Source organism: Rattus norvegicus, chromosome 14 (assembly GCF_021556685.1).
Source record: "Rattus norvegicus strain SHRSP/BbbUtx chromosome 14, alternate assembly SHRSP_T2T, whole genome shotgun sequence".
Classification (NCBI taxonomy): Eukaryota; Metazoa; Chordata; class Mammalia; order Rodentia; family Muridae; genus Rattus; species Rattus norvegicus.
Window position 1 is genome coordinate 39,971,093 of NC_141547.1, and position 22,121 is coordinate 39,993,213.

Here is a 22,121-nt window from a genome sequence, read left to right on the forward strand (position 1 = left end):
AGACTGACTGATCAATGACTCATACTCATCAATTTTATTCACATTGCACGAATTAAATTATTTGTTTAATATATGGTATGCCTCATTATACTGATCATTTCTTCATTGTCCTGTTTTATCAGCACATTAGCTAAAGTGTCCACAGGAAATACAAATTCTTTTCACAGCAGACTTAGAAAAGAGTAAGCAAATGACAAGAAATCTAGGAATCCCATATCATCAGTGCAAAACCATTACTCCTCGGAGAGCTGGAGGGGAAAGAGCGGACTTACCAGAAACACTTGAGAACTGTGACCCTTTTGGAGGTTGAATAATCCTCTCACAGTGGTCATCTCAAACCATCGAAAGCACAGATATTTTCAATATGATTCATAACAGTACTAAAATTATAATTATGAAGTAGCAGTAAAATGATTTTATGGTTGGGGGTCACCCTAAAATGAGAAACTTGCCCCTAGGTGTTGCCGATGTGGTGGCTATGTCACATGAGCCAGTAGGTGGCAGAGAGGACAGCGGTTGTATCTATGCTCAGTGTTCTGACCTGTGAACATCAGAATGATTAGTAGCTTAACATTCCCTGAAAAGAAGCAAGATTGAATTGACCACCAATTTGGTTCCATGGGCCCTGGACAGGAAGCTAACTTGAGAAGAGCACTAGTCTGGCACAGAGCAGGTCTGGGGGAAGGGACCAAAGCACACCTGAGATGAACCCAGCCCAGTGCCATAATGCATGAATGAGGCATGCCACTCCTAAGGCCACTCCTGAGTTGATGGCAGAGACTCAGAGACCCTGGGCTCCATTAAGAGGAGGAAGTAAACTTGGAAAAATGAAAAAGAAAGTGAAACAGAAGAATGTGCGCACAATGAAGAGAGACAGAACTGGTGACTCACTAGTGAGGAACAACCTGATGTGAGTAGTGGGTGATACGACCTGAGACCATGATGGTGTCCTGTCCTGTGCTGACACTGGGGTCCACATCTGGGTCCTTGGCCCTGAATCAGCAGAGGTCTGTTACCACAAAAGCCCATGTGAGCATCCCTATTTTGGGCTGCCACCCGGAGACAAGTTGATGTGTGAGGGCTGTACAAAACTGACTCAACCCCTCACCCGGGCATCATGGGAAAGCTGGTCTTGGACGTGTCAGAGCAGAAAAGCTGCCCATGCCCCTCATCAGCTGCAGCACTTGGGACAGTGAACCCTGTTGCTTGCCTGGGCATCACAGTAGAGCTGACCTAGTGGCAGAGGCTCAGGTGAGCTGGCCCTGGGGGTGTGAGCACAGGGGAGCTGGTCCCACCATTACTCTGCAGGGAAGTGACATGAGCAGGCAAGGGTGAAATTCTTCCCCTGACCCCCATTAGCATTTGCTACTTGTAGGCAGGAAGGAAACATGACCCCAGAATCATCATAATAGGAGACCTGGCCCTGTACCTCACCTTCCGCACTTCAGCTGAGAAACACTGTAGAGCTTATCTTAGGTGTAGGAGTGTTGGTGATACCCAAAGGCATGAGCACAAAAGAGATAAACCTTCCTCTTGCCTGGTCTGTGGTGAATTGAACAAGGGAGAAATGCCCTCCTCCCTTTTATCCTCCTTTATCACCTATGATGACATGAGGGAAAGCGTGTTGTGAAATCACAAGAGTGGGAAAACTGGGACATGCATCTCACTGACTGCCACAATCTGGGCAGCATGCATTGCTCCTCATCCTGGCTTCATAGTCGAACTGATCCTGGATATAGGGTTTACAGGTAAGCCAAGCCATCAAAGTACTGCTGGAGTGTGTGAAGGTCTGGTTCTACAAATCCGATACTACAGGATCTCCGTGACCAAAAGCAGGATAACGAAGATGAGTCCCAGAGAGGTTCCACTATTTTCCAGCAGAAGCAGGAGACCTCATACCAGACCAAAGAGTTATTGTAATGAACAATTGAAAGCATATCCAGTGATAACACTGACACAATACAGCTTCTACACATTTTTTTTCTTCTGTCGCAAGAGAAGTTGCAAGGGTAAAGAGTGGTACACAAGAGGAGAGATGAGTAGAATTAGGATGCATGGTATGAAAGCCACAAAGAACTAATGAAAAGTATGTTTTAATGAGGGGTTGTATAAAGGGTTGCAGCAGTAGGAAGCTTAAGAACTACTGAACCAGAAGAAAATTAGAAGTGGAGAGGTAGAATACGAGACCAATGGTCTAACTAGATACCCCACTGACAGATTGAAGAGACAGAGAAGGAGAAATGTCTGAAAGGCAGAAGACCAGGTCACACTGATCTGCATCCCTGTGATTCTAAACCCACCGCCAGATAATAGTGAACACATTGTTCTCTGGGCAGAAGAAATTATCTACAGACTTAATGTATATTTAGGTTGTAGTTGATGCCTGGTACAAAATCAAAAATAACAGGGTTAATACTCTGTAAAACAAACCAAAACAAAATAAAACAAAAAACAAAAACAAAACAAAACAAAGAAACAAAGATCAAAATTCAAAGAATTAGACTACAAAAGGGACAGGTTATGGCCTGGAGTGATGGCTCAGTAGTTGTAAGCATATGTTCCAGAGGACCCAGGTTCAATTCCCAGGAAATATATGAAAGATCACAGCTGTCTCTAAGTCCAGTCACATGAATCTGTAACCCTCTTCTGACTTGTGTGATGACCACTTACATGCAGTCCACAAACATAAATGTAAACAAAACACCCATATGAAAGAAAAGAAAACACCCCTCTAGGGGAAAAGAGATCTCAGTTACACGATTCTTGTATATGGGTTTTATAATAGTCAAACCTGTTACTTGTCAGGCATTTTTTCAATTTATAGCTATATCATAAGTATGTAGGGTATGTAATGGAGTTAATTTATCCTAGTTACTTTCTATTGAGGTGTGAGCTGCAACACATAGATGCATTCATCTATTAGTGAATATGCTAGTGAGTATATTAGTGAATATACTAGTGACTATAGTAGTGAATAGACTGGTGAATATAGTAGTGCATATACTAGTGAATAAGGCAGAGATGTTAGAAGGTGTACCTGGCAAAGGCTGATGATCTTTCTGACAGGTAATAGCACACTGTGAAGAGGAAAGGTAGGAAAAGAAGTGCAGGGAATGATGTGATGACATTAACTGCAACAAAGGAATCATACAAATTCTGAATATTAACTATGGACTACAGCAATTGATAGGATAGAAAATCTTAATAACATAAGCATCTAATACATGCGATCATCACATGTTTACATGTCTGAGATGCCTATCCTGGAAAAAGAAGTGTTCAACTGTAGTGAACAATATAGGAGAGGAAGAGGAGAAAGCAGCAGATGGGGGTAAAGGGAGGAGGGGAAGAAGGGGGGAGGAAGGAAGGTTTTGTGGAGACAGTCATTTTTACTTGAGTTCCTGCTGAGAAGGACAAAACCAGCAAACAAATAAGTGAGGCCTCAGCTAGCTAAATGATTCAATTGGCAAAAGTAGAAGTTGCTGACGCAGTAATAAGAAAAGATGTATTTGCAAGGACCCGTTGCTGCCTCTGCAGATTGCCCAACGATGTTCTACACTGCCCCTGAAGTGTCTTGTAGCTCTCCAGGTAAAAGAAGTATAGGGAAAGTATACACAATTGTATTTTTTATCTGCTTCTCAACCATTTTTTTCTGCAAAACATCCCCAAAGATGAGATGGTTTTCACTTCAAAAATTTTATAAGTACAAGAAAATGGTGTGCGTGGCATTTCGAATTGATTTTGACCTGTGCTCATAGCATAAAATGTGACCAAACAAACAGCGTTCTAGAGAATTTGGATTCCTCTGACTTATTCATGTGCGAAGTCTTCTTTCATTTTTATGCTCTTACAATCATTAAACTTCAAGGCACCATAATTTCATGAAGCAAGTCGTAAAGACGTTGGTAGCTCACCTAGAATTTAGATGTTTATCTTATCCCACATTTTATGATTTTAAAATTTGTATTCCAGGATTAACCACCCTATAGGCAGAGCTCAGCAAATGAGTGTTGATTCGTGCCTCTAAAAGTAGCAAAATTCATGTTCTAGGGACTCCTTTTTCCCTAAGTGCTATCTCTCAAGAAATTGGTTTCTTCGTGGTGCTACATTGATGCCCTGCAGATTTTAAATTTCTCCCCTCTCTGTTGCATTCACATCATAATTTAAGGATATTATATTTAGTTTGACATAAATCAAGAAGATTAGACAGAGATTCGGTCAATGAAAAAATTGTGTTGTGATTTTAAACATATTGTAGTTGATATTATCTTGAAGATATAAAACCATAATTTGAGAAATTAACAAAGTCCAAGTTGTTCTACTTCACTGTAAGAGGTGAAATAGGCAGTGAATTGTGCTACTCCTACCTCAAGTGTGCTACTCCTACCTTGGGTGTGCTACTCCTTGCATTTCCCTTTATGTGATATCATTTATGACTATCTAAAATTTTAGGCTGAATTTCCATGTGTGAAATGAGTGTTTTTTCTTTAATAGTTCATTTTATTATTTTGAATTTACTGTGTAGATGTGTGCCTATGTGTGGGTGTGAAAATCCAAGATCTATTTGATGACAGCATTTATTTGAAGGAGCTCTCACTCCTTCATTTGCAGATATTAAACATCTGATTTTTTCTCAAATACTTTCATTTTTATTTTCTTGGTTTTTCCTTCCTCCTCCCTTCCACCCTCCCTTTCTATCTCTCCCTCTTCCTTTTCTTTCTTCACTTTCTCTTTCTCCAGACAGCATCATATTTGTCTAATGCCCACTTCAATAATCTTTTTCAGTCTTTATTATGTTTTAAATGTCCTGTACTAAAATACTACCACGTTAGATATTAGGAATTCGACTTTGAGTTAAAATGGAACACAGTGTGTGCTGTGAGACTAAGGTCTATCTACTTTATGAAAAAAAGGAGAAATAAGAAGATTTCAAAGTGCGAAAGGTTTTATGGAAGTGTAGTAATGTTTCATGTTCCAAGGAAGGGCACTTTGATCCCAACAATATATCTGTTGCTTCTTCAAAAGATAAGTTAATCTGTAAAACTAAACAAATATAATCATTTGCACAAAAAATGTGCCATCTCAGCCAGTTCTACAAATTGCAAGGAATGGAAAAAAAATCATTTGATGGTTTCTACTTCTCTCACTTAAACTCATTATTCCATGTGTACATTGTTTAGTCCCACCAAAGGGCTCCACTTGCAGAGTCAACCATTTCCTGTCTTCTACACTTCCTCTTCCTCTTGCCTCTCCTCTTTCTCCTTGTTTTGATTTGGGGTGCACATAACTAGATATTGTCAAATGTAACTAATGTGTTCAGTGGAGGGACAATAAAGTGACTCAACTTTAAATGGGAAAAATGGTCAAGTCAGTAAAGTCTAAGGGTATGTGTGACATTTGTTATGAAATGTAGAAGAGTGGACCGCTCACACTGAGGTAAAACAGAATGAGAAATGTGACCTTCCAGATGCACTTCATACAGGAATGTAGTTCAATCCTCAAGATCTATTATCTTAATAAAATGTATTCATGTTCTTTTCCTTAAACATAATGTATTTATGTTCTTTTCCATAAACAATGAAAGGATGTATATTTGCTGTTCAGAGTCAACTGACATAGTTTAAAAACTTATAGAATAAAATCAATTAATATGTACAAAATATATTTTAACAGATTAGAGAAATCAGTTGTATTACAGCGGGATCTACAGTCAGGAGGTAAAGCTGATGGTGCAAGAAAGTGTGTAAAATATGAAATTGTATAACTTCGTAACTTCCTTTAAATATTAATTAATTTTTTCCTTGGAGATCACAGATGATCTCACTGTTGAATCATTGGTAGAAAACAAAACTAGCAGTCAGGGCCCTTTGGGAAATAGAGATTGAAATACCATATTCCATGGATGACAACATCGAAAAGGCTCTGTGTTGCATTTAATCTGATATGACAGCTGCTCTTTTAGGGGAGGTTAAAACAAGCACAATGGCAGAAGAAGAGAATGGGAAGATGAAGGTTCGTGAGGAGGCTGGCATCTGAGTGAAGGACTGGGGCATAAGAGGAAAGTACCTATGTCAACAGTGTGTCCTTGGACTTATGGCCTCTAGAAGGAACGGAAAATGCATTTCTGTACTTCATATAACTCAGTCTGTACTATTTATCTATGATATATATGAGTCATCTTCCATCATTATAAAAACACATTACCAATTATCTTATAAAGAAAAATAATCTGGCTTTTGGTTCTTGGTCTCTGGGACAGTGACTCATCACAAGACTCAATTTCTGGGCTACAAAAAAAAAGTAAAAAAGAAAGAAAGGAAGGAAGAAGGAAAGAAAGAAAGAAAGAAAGAAAGAAAGAAAGAAAGAAAGAAAGAAAGAAAGAAAGAAAGGGGAAAGAGAGTGGGTTCATCCTGTAGCATTCAAAGGCATTCACTCAAGACCTCCCATAAAACCCTTCTTCAAAGATTCACAATCTTCCAAGTGTTCTATGATCAGGACCATGTCTTTAATAAACATACGTTTAGGACAAAGTGACTACCAAAACTATATCAAGATCCCTAGAAATCTACAGTATCCAGTAAATTTAGAGCTGTTTAAAAAAACTATATTTATAGAAACTTTTTGTTGGAGGATGCTCAATATGCATTAACATATGCTATTCAATTTATGCATATATAAAACTAAACTAGTGAAAGATCCACAAAGGGAGACCCTCACTCAAGTCTCGGGAAGTCGCAGACCCCAGACACACGAGAGACCAATCTTGATGCAATAAGCAGAGGTGAGGTTTATTATGGAGCTCTGGGTCGACACGTATCCCACACAGGAGACAAAGGAGTTGACCCTGAGTGGCTGGGAGAAGGTCTATTTAAAGGAAGAAGTCACAAGCCCCAGGAGATGAGGGGACATCAAAAGGAAATACCAAAAATGTTACAAGGAGAAATTCTCAAAGTGACAGGATCGTTCTTAAGACTCTGGGGTTTAAATCAGAGGAAAGGTCAAGCCCTCATTCTCCTGAGAACAGATCTTGATTCCTAGCCTTTAGAGTAAATGTTTGTCAGAGTTGACAAAGCATCTGCATCTGATACACATCTGGTTAGTCTTCAGCCCCGGTTTCCTGGAATACTATCTGTAGGACACAATGGCTGGAACATTATCTGTAGGGCACAATGGGGGCTTGAACAAACATCACAGGGGAAGAACAAAACCTGTTACTCATTTACTCACATCCGGTGACATCCAGAGGGTCAGTGAGTCTGCACCAGTCCTCCTGCATTTTTAACCATCTGTCTTTGTGAGTCAGATCCTGTTGCTTAGTTTTGAGCTAGTTTAAAACTCTATCTCTCACTAGATCACTGTTATCCTTACTTTGAATATCAGCATTTTATTCCAAATATTATAATAGCTTGCTAACGCTGCTCACACAAATTAGACTTTGATTATGTTTTAATGTTCTGCCACCACAATACATATATAATCTCTTGCCAACTCTGGATTGATTCTTTTCTGGAGCCCTGAAGTTTAGATTCTTATCTGCAGGTTTTGTCACTACAAATTTTTCTTTAGCTGACAATTTCAATGTCAAGATTATAAGTAGCACTAACTTTAGTATTGTGGTAAGAGAACATATTTGGATATGAGTCTTGAATTAACGAGTCAGTAGCAGTGAGAACTGAATTGACTCATCCTCTCAAGATCTTGGACCCTCATCTTTGGGATGCAGTTCTGCCTAATCTGAGAGCTCTCCTAAGATATGATACAATGTCTGTGCAGTGTGTCAGTTTGATAACAGGATTTTATCATATCAGTGAGATGCTACATAGCCCTATCACCAAAGACACAATTTTTGTATTACAATAGGCAAAGAACTTAAAAGTTTTTTCTAATCTAATAATAATATTTGACAATTGAAATTCATAATTTATACAGTAACATCAATGAAAGCAAATGATTTTTTTGGACCAGTATTCGCATCTCAGAATTGTTTTCTCATTAAATTCTTTCAAACAGAAAATCAATTTTGAAATTACCAAGAGCAAGAATTGTCACTAACTGATAGGTACCATAAGCGAAAATTGAAATATTGTTTAAAAATTCCACCCTTCGTTACTTTTTCACTGTTGGTTCATTCATTCACTCAATGAGTAGCTAATGGATGACCAATGTGTATCTAGTACAGAGAAGTTGAGGTTCCAAAGATAAATCAGAGATAGATTTAATTAAAAATTTTCTGTGATTAATGCAGAATAAAAATTAAGAAAGATTATATTAGAATTCTACAGAAAATCACCAATGTTGACAGAGAAGAGACAATTCTAACTGAATTTATTATACCATATAAAAACTGCATGCCTCTAGCAGAACCCTAGAAGTAAATGGCCAGCTGAAATTAAATGAACAACGTCTAGGCCTCAAGGAAAACATTGTTACAGACGAAATAGGCTGTTCCTTGTCCCAACACTGAATGCTGAATACAGACACGAGAGAACAATAGGGGGAATGAGCAAAACGCACCTTCCCTGACCAAACATAAACATGGAACCCAGGAGATAGCCTGGTGCCAAATTAAGCAGTTCTGATTGTTTGGGAAAATAATGGAGATTACTTATGTTTTCTGAACAAGCAATATTATTCAGCCAAAGCCAAGTGACAGTTCAGTAACATTTACTAAGGTGCCGCAGTAAAAGGAAAGTTATGTTTGTCTGACAAATTAATATTTCTCTGATAAACTCCAACCTTCCAATTCCTCTAGACCAGAGGCTTCAGCCTTTTACTAATGGGCAGTCTAAGAATCTCATGAATGTAGAATGACCTGGAATGTTCTACAAGCACACATACAAACACATTCATGTTTGTGTAGATTCCCACAAACCTCTCTTTGGCTACCTTTTAGTTACACGGAAAATTTTCTACTATGTTATAGAACAAATTAGAATGATTAAGTCATAAAATTAGATTAAATGTATGTACACATTGGGACTGAGAAGAGCACTTGTTGCTTTCACGGAGGAGCTGAGCTCAGTTACCAGTACCCACGTGGTGGAACGTAACCTTCTGTAACAGTTGTAGGAAACTTAATGGCCTGTTTGGATCTCTGGGGGATTAGACACTCATGTGGTGTATTATATACATGCAAGCAAACAACAACAAAACATGGGTATAACATTAAATTAATATGCCTTAAATATATACAAAATTATTTACACAATTACATTAATGATACTATGTTATATTAATATGTTTACAGCTCTGTAGTTTTTCAGATGCTATTTTGATCTATTCAGGACTCTATTGATTAATAAAACCATGAAAAGATATTTCTTTTATTTTTTTCTTAAATTTTATTTAACCTTTTTTTACAATCCAGATTTTATCCCCCTCCTGGTCCACCCTCTACTGTTCCACATCCCATGCATCCCCCTCCCCTATCTCCATGAGTATTCCCCACCCCGTTCATTTCTGTTCATTCTTTGCAATGTTATCTACTGGTTATGATTTAAGTTAGAAACTTTAAAAGAAATGAAGAGACATTATTTTTTACTTTTATTTATTTGAAAACTACCATGCTTGTAGTCAGAGCATTTTCATTTTTATTCTGTCAATTGAATTTTCAAGCCACCAAAGCTAAAGATATCCAAAAGATGTGTCCAAGTTATGAATATACCTGGCAGTCCGGTATCTGTTATGGCCGGTCTGCTGGGTCTTGAAGGCAGTGGGCATTAAAGCTAACCTGGATCTATGCACTCAGTCAATGCTTCCAAGAGGGTGGTGCACTGCATTTCCCATCAGTAAGTAAAACTACTTATAAGTGGTGACACATTGATACAGCTGTCTGTGGAGAAATGGGCAAGCTGGTCTATATCATTGCTCAAGAGCCACACCAGTCACCATGACCGGGCTGACCCCAGGTATCCATAAAAGACAAGAAGGGCCTTGAAGAGAAAGTGAAGATTCAGCATGCAGTAACATGAAATTGAAAACTCTAGGTGCAGTCAGAACCCAGATTTCAGTTCTCACAGGAGGAACACACGAGTCATCAAAGAGAATTTCCATTTGAGGAGTTTTCTTAGAGCTCCTAAAACTTCCTGAATTTCTTCTGTAGCTAAACTTTTTAGCTGAAAGGAATGTCATCTTTTGTTCATAAATGGAGCACTGCTACACATGGTGACTCCATCTCTGCTGTCCTTCGCAGATGAAACACACAGGTGTATTTCTTCACAGATGCTGAGTACTGAAGAAGGGAGGGCACAAAGATTTTGAAAGAAGACTTGGACTTTGGAGATGTTGGCTCCATTGGAGCTGTCATTCACTCTTTCAAGGGAACAAAGAAGTGCTTAAGGCAGAAAATGTAATTGTTTACTCATGGCAAAAAAACAAATTCATTCACTCTTTCAAAGGAACATAGAAAGACTTAAGGCAGAAAATGTGATTGTTTACTGGTGGTAGAAAAATTAATCCAATGAATTTCACCTCTCACTAAATAAAAGCTAAAGTGTTTAAATGAACTTGAAGTTGGCATTTTATTGTTTATTCAAATAAAGAGAAAAGGTTTACATAAAAATAAGGAGTAAATCTTTCAGGCTCAGTTAGCTAAAAACACTTCATCACAGAATCAAAAATTTTGTTGACTTGATCTCTCTGTTTCATGGAAGAAATTAAGAAGTTTCAATTACAAAATTTGGCTGAGCCGCCAATTTAAGTGTTCTATTTAATTTGGTTTACATATTATTTAATCCACAGTTATGATGATGCAATTTTCATTGTCCCTTTTATAGTGCATAATCTACTTGTTTGAACCTACCCTTAATGCTTCATTTCCATATTTATTCTGACCCTTATTTACCTAATATTGTCTTACAACATTTTTATTTTTTAATTGTGTTAAAAAATCAGTTCTGTAAAATGGTTATATTTAAATGGATTAAATTATTAAATTAAGCCTATAGGGAAACATTGAAATTACTTTGAATAAGAATATATGGGTATTTCTCAGTTTGTGTTGTATTTCCTGGCTTTTATTTGTAGGTATTTGGATAGGTTGAGTTTTTATTGGATTATTTCAAAGCATATGCCACACATATAAGTTAATTGCTTTTCATTCATTTATCCTTCTGTTGATCAGATTCAAAGTCTCGTGACCTTTTCAACCTTGATGATTCTTAATTATGTTAGCAGATAATATGTAGCATTTCACTGAACTAATGAAATGTTTATTTCAGTCATATTTTTTCAACTCTAGAATTTCTTTTTTTTAAAACTACCTCTGTATCAGAGTTTATAATTCAATGACTGTTACACAGAGGTTATAGAACTTAACCTCGTCCAGAGTTTCAACCTCACCTTGATCATTTAGTTCCCAGATGAAAGACACACAACTTTATTTATAATAAGCAGAGGAGCTGGCCAGATATATAGCCTCTAGCTATTAGAATCTACTTTCCTATCACTAATCCTGAGTTATTATGTAGTATATTTCATCTGGGCTCTTTACTCCAGTTGGCTAGCACTCAGGGTCACATTTTTATCACTCACTTAACCCAGTTTCTCCTCCATTCACCTTTTCTTCTTTCTTTGTTTCTTTGTTTCTTTGTTTCTTTGTTTCTTTGTTTCTTTGTTTCTTTGTTTCTTCTTCTTCTTCTTCTTCTTCTTCTTCTTCTTCTTCTTCTTCTTCTTCTTCTTCTTCTTCTTCTTCTTCTTCTTCTTCTTCTCCTCCTCCTCCTCCTCCTCCTCCTCCTCCTCCTCCTCCTCCTCCTTCTTCTCCATGGCTCTACTCTAACCTCTAACCAGGGATTCCTAACTCCCACCTCTGTCTCTTCTGTCCAACTATAGGCTGTTGGCATCTTTATTTGCCAATCAGAAATAATAGAAGAACAAGGTCATATATCTTCACTGAGGTCTACATGCAGACTCTTGTTTCTGGGGAAACCAGGTCTTGAAGAACCACATTAACATTAGAATACAAGTAACATCAGGACAACCCACTCTACATAGATTCCTTTAATCTGGTTTTTCCAGGCCTAAAGTGAAAGCCAGTGGAAAAGGCAACCATCATTTTTTGCCTGAAATTACCAAGTATAGGTCTTGTTTAGATTCAGTAGCATGACAATGAGGAGGTGTTAAAAGATGATCATGCATCTAGCCTCTCTGCTCCATATAAGTTACATTTCTTGAATTAATATTTCTCTAAACCCGTGCTTTTATGTATATCACACTTCTATACCATCATCTATTCTTTCTCTTTGGTCAATCTTCAGTGCCTTTTGATGACTTATTTCTAAAAATTTCCCCAGTAAAGCAATTTTGATGAGAATATAGCAAGAAAGTACTTTATGCTGTTTCCCAAAGCCTATTCTAGTATATGATTTTGAATAAGTATTTGGATTTGTATAACATTCCACAAAATGACTATATCAGTGGTTTTGTTGTAGCTTCTGTGGAAGACTCATGTAGCAGGTTTTATGAGACTGACTAAAGCTATGCTTCTATTGCATTATAGACTAATTTGAAGTACTAATGGAAATTTGGAATTTATCACATGTATAAAAGTGAGCCATGCAGAACCATGGTGTGATAGTTCTTCTTGTCAATTCCACTGGAATGAGAAAGACCTGGGAGATTAGTAAAAACATACCTCTGCCTCTGTCTGGGAGGATCTGTCAAAAGGAACAAACCAATGCAGTGTGAACAGCTCTGAGAGTGAGGAATGAACATGAACAGAGGAAAGGAGAAAAGGAGAGAAATCTGCTTCTGCAGGCATTCTTGGCTTCTATGCCCCAGCCACTGTGAAGAAAACTGCATGGTTTCATCATCTACACTTGTGCAGCTCAGTGAAACCTCTGAAACTCTGGACCAAAAGACGACTTCCTTTTATAAATTCTCTTCGTAAGATATTTATCTAAAATGTGAAGGTTTAACATAGTTTTAGAACTCAAGCTGAAAACATATCTTTGTTGGTGAAATTTATTGGGAAGTAAAAGGTTCCTATTTACATAAAAGTTACCTGTTATATCTTTTCAGAAGAAAGAAAATATTGTTATTGACTAAACTCAAAACTTATACTGATAAAAATATCAGTATTATTTTTCAGTAAGCAAAAAACAAGTTCTGTCTGAAATTCTCAGGGGTAACATAAAAAAGGGAAAGAAAAAAGAAAGAAAGAAAGAGAGAGAGAGAGAGAGAGAGAGAAAGAAAGAAAAGGAAAAAACTTAAATATCCACCATAATTTTGACCAATAAAATGAATTACTTGGACATAAAATATAATTCAAAATTGTTGAGGTATATTAGTCCATTCATTTTTAGTACCAGATATTTATATTCAATTAATTTTTGAGAAGAATATAAATGTCTATTGTCACGCCCACCTCGGCCGGCAAGGAAGACGCAACACGGTCGGATTCTTCTCAACAGCCTTTACTGCAGGACCACTTCATTGTTGACACGGGGACCACAAGCGTCAAAGTCGCTCGCCTTATATACACAACAGTATGCTAATATTCTTTCAGGGATCGGAGGGGCACGAGTTACCCAACTATCACCCCACTGTCATCCCAGCTACTTGTCCTCCAGAGATTGGCTCGGCATGAACAACCCATTTGCATAGTACCGCCCCAGCCAGACTGACGCCAGGTGCAAAACTCGCGCATGCACAGTATATTGTTTACCACAGGAGGGCGCCTGATCACCTCATTATCCTATGGCCGCCCTAGCAAGGAGGCCTGCGCATGCGCAATGAGCTGTCTACATCCAGATGGGGCTGGACATCGGCGCCATCTTTGTTTTACCGCGCCGCTCCCTACAGTCTACTGCCATTTATTCTTTGTATTAATGTGTATGTCTTCAAGTCTATGTATATGATTGAGTGTCTGTGGAGGCCAGGAGAACAGAGTCCCTGGAGCTGGGTTTATGGATGCCAAACACGGATCTTCTGAAAGAGTCACTATCTCTCTTATATACTGGGTCACGGCCCTGAAAAGTGTTATAGGAATTGCTGCTGGATAAATGGCATTTCTACATTTAGAGGAATTTATTTGGACCTGGATTTCTCAACCATTACAATATCTCATATTGGATTAAATGCTCAAGTATAAGATCAGAATCTCAAAACTAGAGAAGAAAATATGTGGAGATGTTTTAGGACATTGCCCTGGACAAAAGATCCCACACGCACATGAAGCATAAGCATAACTTGAGACTTCATCAAACTGAACATTTTTTTAGCAAAGTAAATAGTCAAAATGAATAATGATATGACATACAGAATGGAAGAAAATATTTGCCAACTATTCATTCACCAAGGAATAACACCAAGCACATATAAGAAATGCAAACAACTCAAAAGTAAAGATCAAATAACCCATTTTTAAAAGACCCAAAGACCTGAGTAAATATTTGTCAAAGTGAGATATACACACGGTCAGAGGAGACGTGCAAATAAAAATATTCAGTTGCATTAATCATTAGGAATATGCAAATCAGAATCGCAATAAGATATCCCTTCCTCAGAAGGGCTGTATTCACAAAGTCAAAAGGTCATGAATACAGGAGATGATTTGGAAAGGAAAGCCTCTTACAAGTCACTGCCTGTTCAGACAGTATGTGCTCCCACAGAACTACCATCCTCTGACACCACCATGAGCACAGAAGAGTTAAATGTAACAGATACAGCTGCAGTGCCATATCAGTCAAAGCATTACAATCAGCAGGGCAAAGAGTCAACATTAATATTCATCGGTGAATGGATAAAAAGAAAATGATATACATACATACAATGGGTTATATTTATGTACCTTAAAAGCATGAAATGCTGTCACTTGTGATGATATGGATGAGCCTGGACAACATTATAACAAATGAAATGAGGCACAGAGGGACAAATATTACATGATGTCACTCATAAGTTAAAATTCAAAATTTTATTTTGTGGACACTGAAGCAGAATAGTGGTATGCCAGAGACTTAGCGAAATGGACATGAGCAGGACTTAATTGTTTATAAAGACACAACCGCAAAATGAGTGTAAATGGCAATAGATGTGTTTATTAGACCCTTGGTGAAATTAGAAAAAAGATTAAGATGATGCATATGTTAATTATTCAGAATAGGCCACTTACCAATGTAAATGACAATCAAAAATTATTATGGACCACATATGTGTGTATGCATGTATATAAGTGTATATATGTGTGTGTATATATATACATATATATATGTCAATTAAAATATTTAAAGTCTCAGACCCTAATCCATGTTATAGACAATTTTATAAGCAAATTATGAGGACAGAATGATTTCCTAATTTATTTTATATATGAGCAGATGGAACCTACAGCATCCGTGTTCTGAAAAAAAAATAATGGTTTAGAATTATTTATGACATGAAATATATATATATATATATATATATATATATATATATATTCACCAGTAATTGAGTTGACAATCTTTATCCAAAGAATAATTAAACTACTAGTATCATAACATGAAATAAATGTGCTGATTGAAACCAGGCCCAACTAGAAGCAGCTTCTCCCACCCTCAGACACATGAAACTGTTAGATATCTTCTTTTGTGGTGCCCTTCCATCATAATGGCTCTGAGTACGTAGGAAAAACATTTCTTGGGTGTAAAGTCAGGCAGATAATAACTTGATTGCTTTTAAAATGATTTATAAAGAAGAAAAAAAAACCACGTGTTTCCTAAAGGGGTAGTCCACAAAAAGGGAAAGGGACAGGAGTTTCTGCTTCTTTTTGGAAACCAAGAAAACTCTATTTTCCCCCTTTCTTTCTTACATCTTTCAGCTAAAATGTGAAAGGTTTTGACATTTGCTTATAATTCCTTGGTCTTGGGAAAATGGTTCCACAAAGTATTCCTTTGCAGTGAATAACAGAAGCAAAATGATTCTGTGTGTGGCAATGGCTCCTTTTGTTTGCTCTATGGCTGATTTATTGTACCAAAACCAAGGCACAGCATGGCCAAGAAATTGAAAATGTGATGAAAATTATATTCCTCCACATTTTTATATAGCAACAGTCCCTACATCCCCAAAAGAATAGCTTCTTTTATTTATTAATTTATTTATTCACTTTATAGCCCAATCACTGCCCCCTTCCTCATACCCCCAGAGTCCCTTCTCCACTCTAGGGGTGCCCTCTGGGTATCCCCCCAACCTGGCACATCAAGTCTTGCAGGATTAGGTGCATCCTCTTCACTGAGGCCAGGCAAGGCAGCCCAGTTGAGGAATGAATTGCACAGAAAGGCAGCAGCTTTAGGGAGAGCCTCCACTCCAGCTGTTGGGGATGCACGTGAAGACTAAGTAGCACATCTGCTACATATGTAGCAGGTGCCTTGGTCCAGCTCCCGTATGCTCTTTGGTTGGTGGCTCGGCCTCTGAGAGCCCCAAGGGTCCAGGTTAGTTGACTCTGCTGGTCTTCCTGTGGAGTTCCTAAGCCTTTGAGACCCTCAAACTTCCCCCAATTCCTCCATAAGAGTCTCTGTCCAATGTTTGGCTGTGAATTTGTATATCTGTTTCAGTCAGCTGCTGGGTGGAACCTCTCAGAGGATAGCCAATGTAGACTCTTGTCTGCGCATACCAGAGTATCATTAGTAGTGTTAGGGGCTGGATCTTGCCTTTGGGATGAGTCTTGAGTTGAAACAGCTATTGGCTGGCCATTCCTTCAGTGTCTGCTCAATCTTAATCCTGTGTTTCTTTTAGACAGGACAAAATTCGGGTTAAAAGTTTTATGGGTGGGTTGGTGTCCTTATCACTCCCCTGCAGTTCTGCCTGGTTACAGGAGGTGGCCTCTTCAAGTTCTATATCCTCAGTGCTATATGTCTAAGCTAAGGTCACCCATATTGATTCCTGGGAACCTCTTCCACGCCAGGTCATTAGCGCTTTCTAGAAATGTCCCAAACCCCCATTCCCCATCCCTCTACCACATGCAGATTCCCATTCATTCTCTTGGCCTCTGGCCCTCTCCTCTGCCTCTTTCCACACCTGATCCTGAACCCCTCCCATTATCCTCCCCTTTCCTCTCCCACACAGTTTCCTCTTTCCATCTCCCTCCTATGACTATTTTATTCCGTCTTCTAAGTAAGATCCAAACATCGTCACTTGAGCCTTCCTTCTCGTTTAGCTTCCTTGGGTTTGTGGAGTGTATAGTGGCTACCCTGTACTTTACGGCTTTTATCCACTTATAAATGAGAACATAATATGCATGTCCTTTATGGACCTGAATTACCTCACTCAGGATGTTATTTTCTAGTTCCATCCATTTGCCTACAAAATTCATGATATCTTTGTTTTTAGTAGCTGAATAGTATTCTGTTGTGTAAATGAGCCACATTTTCTGTATTCATGCTTTGATTGAGAGACATCTGGGTTTTTTCCAGGTTCTTTTTATTATGAATAAAGCTACTTTGAACATATAGGAGCACATGTCCTTGATGTATGGTAGAGCATCTTTTGGGTATATGCCAAGGAGTGGTATCCCAGGTCTTGAGGTAGAAATATTTCCAATTTATGACTTACTTTAACCACAAAATAAATTACTTTTCATTTGTGTACAAGGGGGCTACTGATTGGTTGTTGTTACTGTTATTGTTGTTGTTGTTGTTGTTACTGTTGTTGTTGTTGTTACTGTTGTTGTTGTTGTTGTTACTGTTGTTGTTGTTGTTGTTGTTGTTACTATTGTTGTACATCTTGTATCCTGCTGTTTCACTGAAAGTATTTAATAGCCATAACATTTCCATTTTGGAACTTTTCAGGTAACATATTATTGATACACTTTGACTTTCTCTTTTGCAATTTGTATCCCATTTATCTCGTGCAATTGACTTATCGATGTAGGTAAGACTTCAAGTACTGCATAGAATAGGTATAGAGAGTGGACAACTTTGTCTCTTGTCCTGAGTTTACTGTAATTACTCTGAGCTCTCTGTTTAATTTGCTACAGTTATTTGTTTAGCTATGCCTCTTGTATACCTAATTTCTCCAGAACTTACATCCTGAAGAGGTATTGAATTTTGTCAAAAGCTTTTGGTAATTAGATAATCATGTTAATTTTTTCAGCTTGTTTTTATGGTGGTTTAGATTTATTTATTTTCATATATTGAACCATCCCTGTATCTCTAGGGTAAAGTCTACTTGATTATGGTGGTTTATTTTTTGATGTGTTCTTGGATTTAATTTGTGACTATTGTATTGAGAATTTTTGCATTTTTGTTCATAAGGGAAATTTGTCTGCAATGCTTGTTTTTGTTTTTGTTTGTTTGTTTGTTCTTTGAATCTTTATGTGGTTTGGGTATCAATGGCAAATGGACTGAGGGAAAAAAATCAAAGAAACAATACATTTTACAATAGACTCAGATAATGTAAAATATTATAGGGTAATTATAGCCAAACAAGTGAAAGACTTGTGTGACCAGTCTTTGACTCTTAGAAGAAAGGAATTGAAGGAGATAGCAGAAGATAGAAAGCTGCTCATGCTCATGGATCAGGACTAATATGATAAAATGGATGTTCTGTCAAAAGCAATCTACACATTTAATGCAGCACACCCCCTCCAATTATTTACAGACCTTAACAGGACAATTTACAACTTACTGTGGAAAAAATTGAACAAACAAAAACCAGGATAGTTAAAACAATCCTGAACAATAAAATAACTACTGGACATATCACCTAATTTCTGATTCAAGTTATACTACAGGTGCATAGAAATAATAATAAAACATGGTGTTGGCATAAAATCAAATATATAGAGCAACAGAACCAAATTGAAGATCCAGACATAAATCCACATACATATGGACATCAAAGTTTTGATAACCAAGCCAGAAATACACGCTGAAAAAAAAAAAAGCATCTTCAGCAAATGGTGCTGTCCAAACTAGATGTCAACACATAGAAAAATGTAAGTGAATTTATATTTATCACCCTTCACAAAACTTAAATCTAAGTGGATGAGAGGCCTCAACATATAAACAGATATATTGAACTTTACAGATGTAAAAGTGCAAAATAGCCTTGAACACATTGGAAGAGAAGACTTCTACCAAACACTGATCAAGTAGGCACTGCAATCTACAATTTTAAAATTAGACAAAGTGTCAAAATACAGAACAGGGTAAATTCTTTTTACTTCCACTTCGGATAGAGGACTAATATTCATAATACATGAAAAATCCAAGAAACTAGATATGAAAAATAATCCAATTAAAATGGGATACAGATTTGAACAGAGAATACTCAATGGAAGAATTGCAAATACCTGAGAAGCACTTAAAAGAAATGTTCAATATTCTTAAGAATCAAGGAAATGCAAATCAAAACTACTTCATGATTCCATCTATACATGTCAGAAGGCTAAGATCAAAAACAAAACTGACAAATCCTGCTGGTGAGGATGTGAAGCAAGGGGAACATTCCTCCATTGCTAGTGAGTGTGCAAACTTGTATACTGATTATGGAAATCAATATAGTGGTTCCTTATAAAATTTGGAATCTATCTACATTGATTCCTATCTATACCTCTCGGGTGTATACCCACAGGACACCCAATGTTACCCCATGGAGACTTGCTCAACTATGCTCACTATGGTTTTATTCATAATAGCCAGAAATTGGAAATAACCTATATGTCCTTCAACAAAGAGTAGATAAAGAATGATATGTGCAAGCAAATGGAAAAAGTAGAGAGAGGTAACCTAGACCAAGAAAAGCAAACTTGGTATGTATTCACTTGTAAGTGGATATTAGCTGTTAAGTAGATGAAAACCAAATGACAATTCAGAGAGGCAGAGGTTAGGTGAAGCGGAGGACTGTAGGGGAGTTGCATGGATCTCCCCAGGAGAAATAGAATGGATTTTGTAGGTGGATTGGGGTTTGGTGGGGATGGAAGTGGGAAAGATCAGGTCTGGTGTGGAATGGATGGAGAGAATGCAGGATAAGAAGGTTGTCATGGGATGGGAGGGCATTTGTTCAGTGGTGTGGAAATATAGTGCATTGGAAGCTTCCCAGAATCCATGAGGGTGAGCCTAATGAAGACTTCTAGTGTTAGAGAATAGGAAGTCTGAGCTGGCAATTTCTTGGCAGGTTTTCCAGTAGTGCCACTGAATTGAATATGTGAAGCTGTGAATATCTCCAAACAACACAGGCTGATGCTAGGACAGAGAGACCCATTGAGTATGCATCACCTCAGCTCACTGAATATGGAAATGTTAAACTGGTGCCTGAATGGAGCCTTCACACCTATATTTTGTCTCATTGCTATAGGAAGGTTCTCTCCATAGGCTACTGAAAGAGAAACGTGGACACTAACCAGCCACAAAACCTTGTCCAAAATATCTGTCCTGCCCTCACAATAGGCCGGGATATGGATTCTCAGAACATGTGGGAATGGCTGGACTGTAATTTAACTTGAGGCCCACTCCATACAACGAAGCCCATGCCCAGCACTGTTTGGATGGGCATTTATGTTGGATGGCCAGAAACTGGAGACTGGATTTCCCAGAGACCTAGGGTGCAACCAAACAGATTGGTCTAAAACAAAACAAAACAAAACAAACAACAGAACATCAATGAAATTATTCTTAATTATATTCTACTATACTCGTAGATTGGTTCCTTTTTCTGATATCATCACAGAGACTTCCTCTGTCTGCAAGTGGGAGCAGAAGCAGAGATTCACAAACCAAGCATGCAGACAGAGTTGAAACTGGAGATTTCAACTTCCCTTGGAGTTCAGAAAAACTTGTGGAAGGGTAAAGAGGAAAGATAGGCGTCATAGGGCATAGAGGACACAATGAGAACACAATCCACTGAATCTAAGCAGGGATCACATGGGCTCACAGAGAGTGAAGTATCAATCATAGACCTGCATGGATGTGGAGCATATGTTGTGGCTATTGGTGACTGTGTGGGGCATCTGTGGGAGTAGCTATTTCTCTAACTCTTTGCCTGCTCTTAAAACTCTTTCACCTTGTTTGGTTGCCTTTGTACAGCCTTTGTGTAAGGGATGTTGCTTTGTCTTATTGGATTTTGCTATGTGTGTTTGATTGCTGTCTTTTGGAGACCTGATCTTTTCTCATTAGAGAAAGAAAAGAAGTGGATCCCGGGGGAAGGACAGTTAAGGGTAGCTAGAAGAGGAGGAATGAGAAACTATAGTCTGGGTGTATTGTATGAGAGAAGAATCTATTTTCAATAAGTAAAATAAATAACTTCTCATATTTCTATTAGATTATCTTTCACCAGAGTTAAACTTAATATTCTGTATTTAAGTATATTATAATATCTGTGCCTTACTAAAATCCCTTTTAGCTATAAACTATCTAATTTTTAAAATAATTCCAAAATTCATTTTACTACATAGAAAATGTTGTTGAACTCATTTTACTGAAGTGTTATACATATTTTCTTTCCCATTTCAGAAACAAAGCAATAAGTCAGCAGGTTTCATACTCTGCCAAGGAGGATTTATACTTTTCAAATGTGGAGGAAATTTCTGAGGTGATAGTTATTTCTGAAATGCAAATACAGCATGCCTGCTCCCTGCTCCCTAACACTGGCCACTGCACTTTACTCACAAGGCTTTTGCAGAGTACTTCACCCAATTCACTTCCAAGTAAGTGATCTGTGTAGTGTTTGTCACCCAACACCCCTGGCTTTATTTAGAGCCTAGTTGTAGATGTGAGCATGAAAAGCAAAAATACAGTTTAACTATAAACTGACAAGCATCCTCCTAAATGCCAGCCAGACATTGCATATAGATAAACTTGGCTAGGCTCAATTTTAAGAAGCCAGATATGACAGAGCAATTTAGCAGCTTAGTCTTATTGTTTTAACACATTTGTGCCTTTTGGAACTTGTTAGATATAATTGAGACATATCTGGGGTATAGAGAAAAAGAAATGCACATACAGTCCTAATGATTGATCACATCTTAGTGATTAAGATTCTTTCCTTCCAAACATTTTAGTGGTGTAACCTGTACACACTCTATTAATGTCTGACAGACTAACACTTATCCCTGCCATCTGATTATTATTTGTTGAAAATTATCTGATCTTTGTCACCCTTTTCCCTGGCATTTCCATTCTCAGCATCAACATGATAAACATTCA

General features: G+C 37.8%; 1 non-coding gene across 1 annotated transcript; it reads left to right on the plus strand.

Moving 5' to 3' along the window:
- The first annotated feature begins 447 nt into the window (after positions 1-447).
- Positions 448-575, plus strand: LOC120096811 (small nucleolar RNA SNORA17). Its single transcript, XR_015637787.1, has one exon. It is a non-coding gene; the product is annotated as a small nucleolar RNA SNORA17 (small nucleolar RNA).
- The last annotated feature ends 21,546 nt before the right edge of the window (positions 576-22,121 follow it).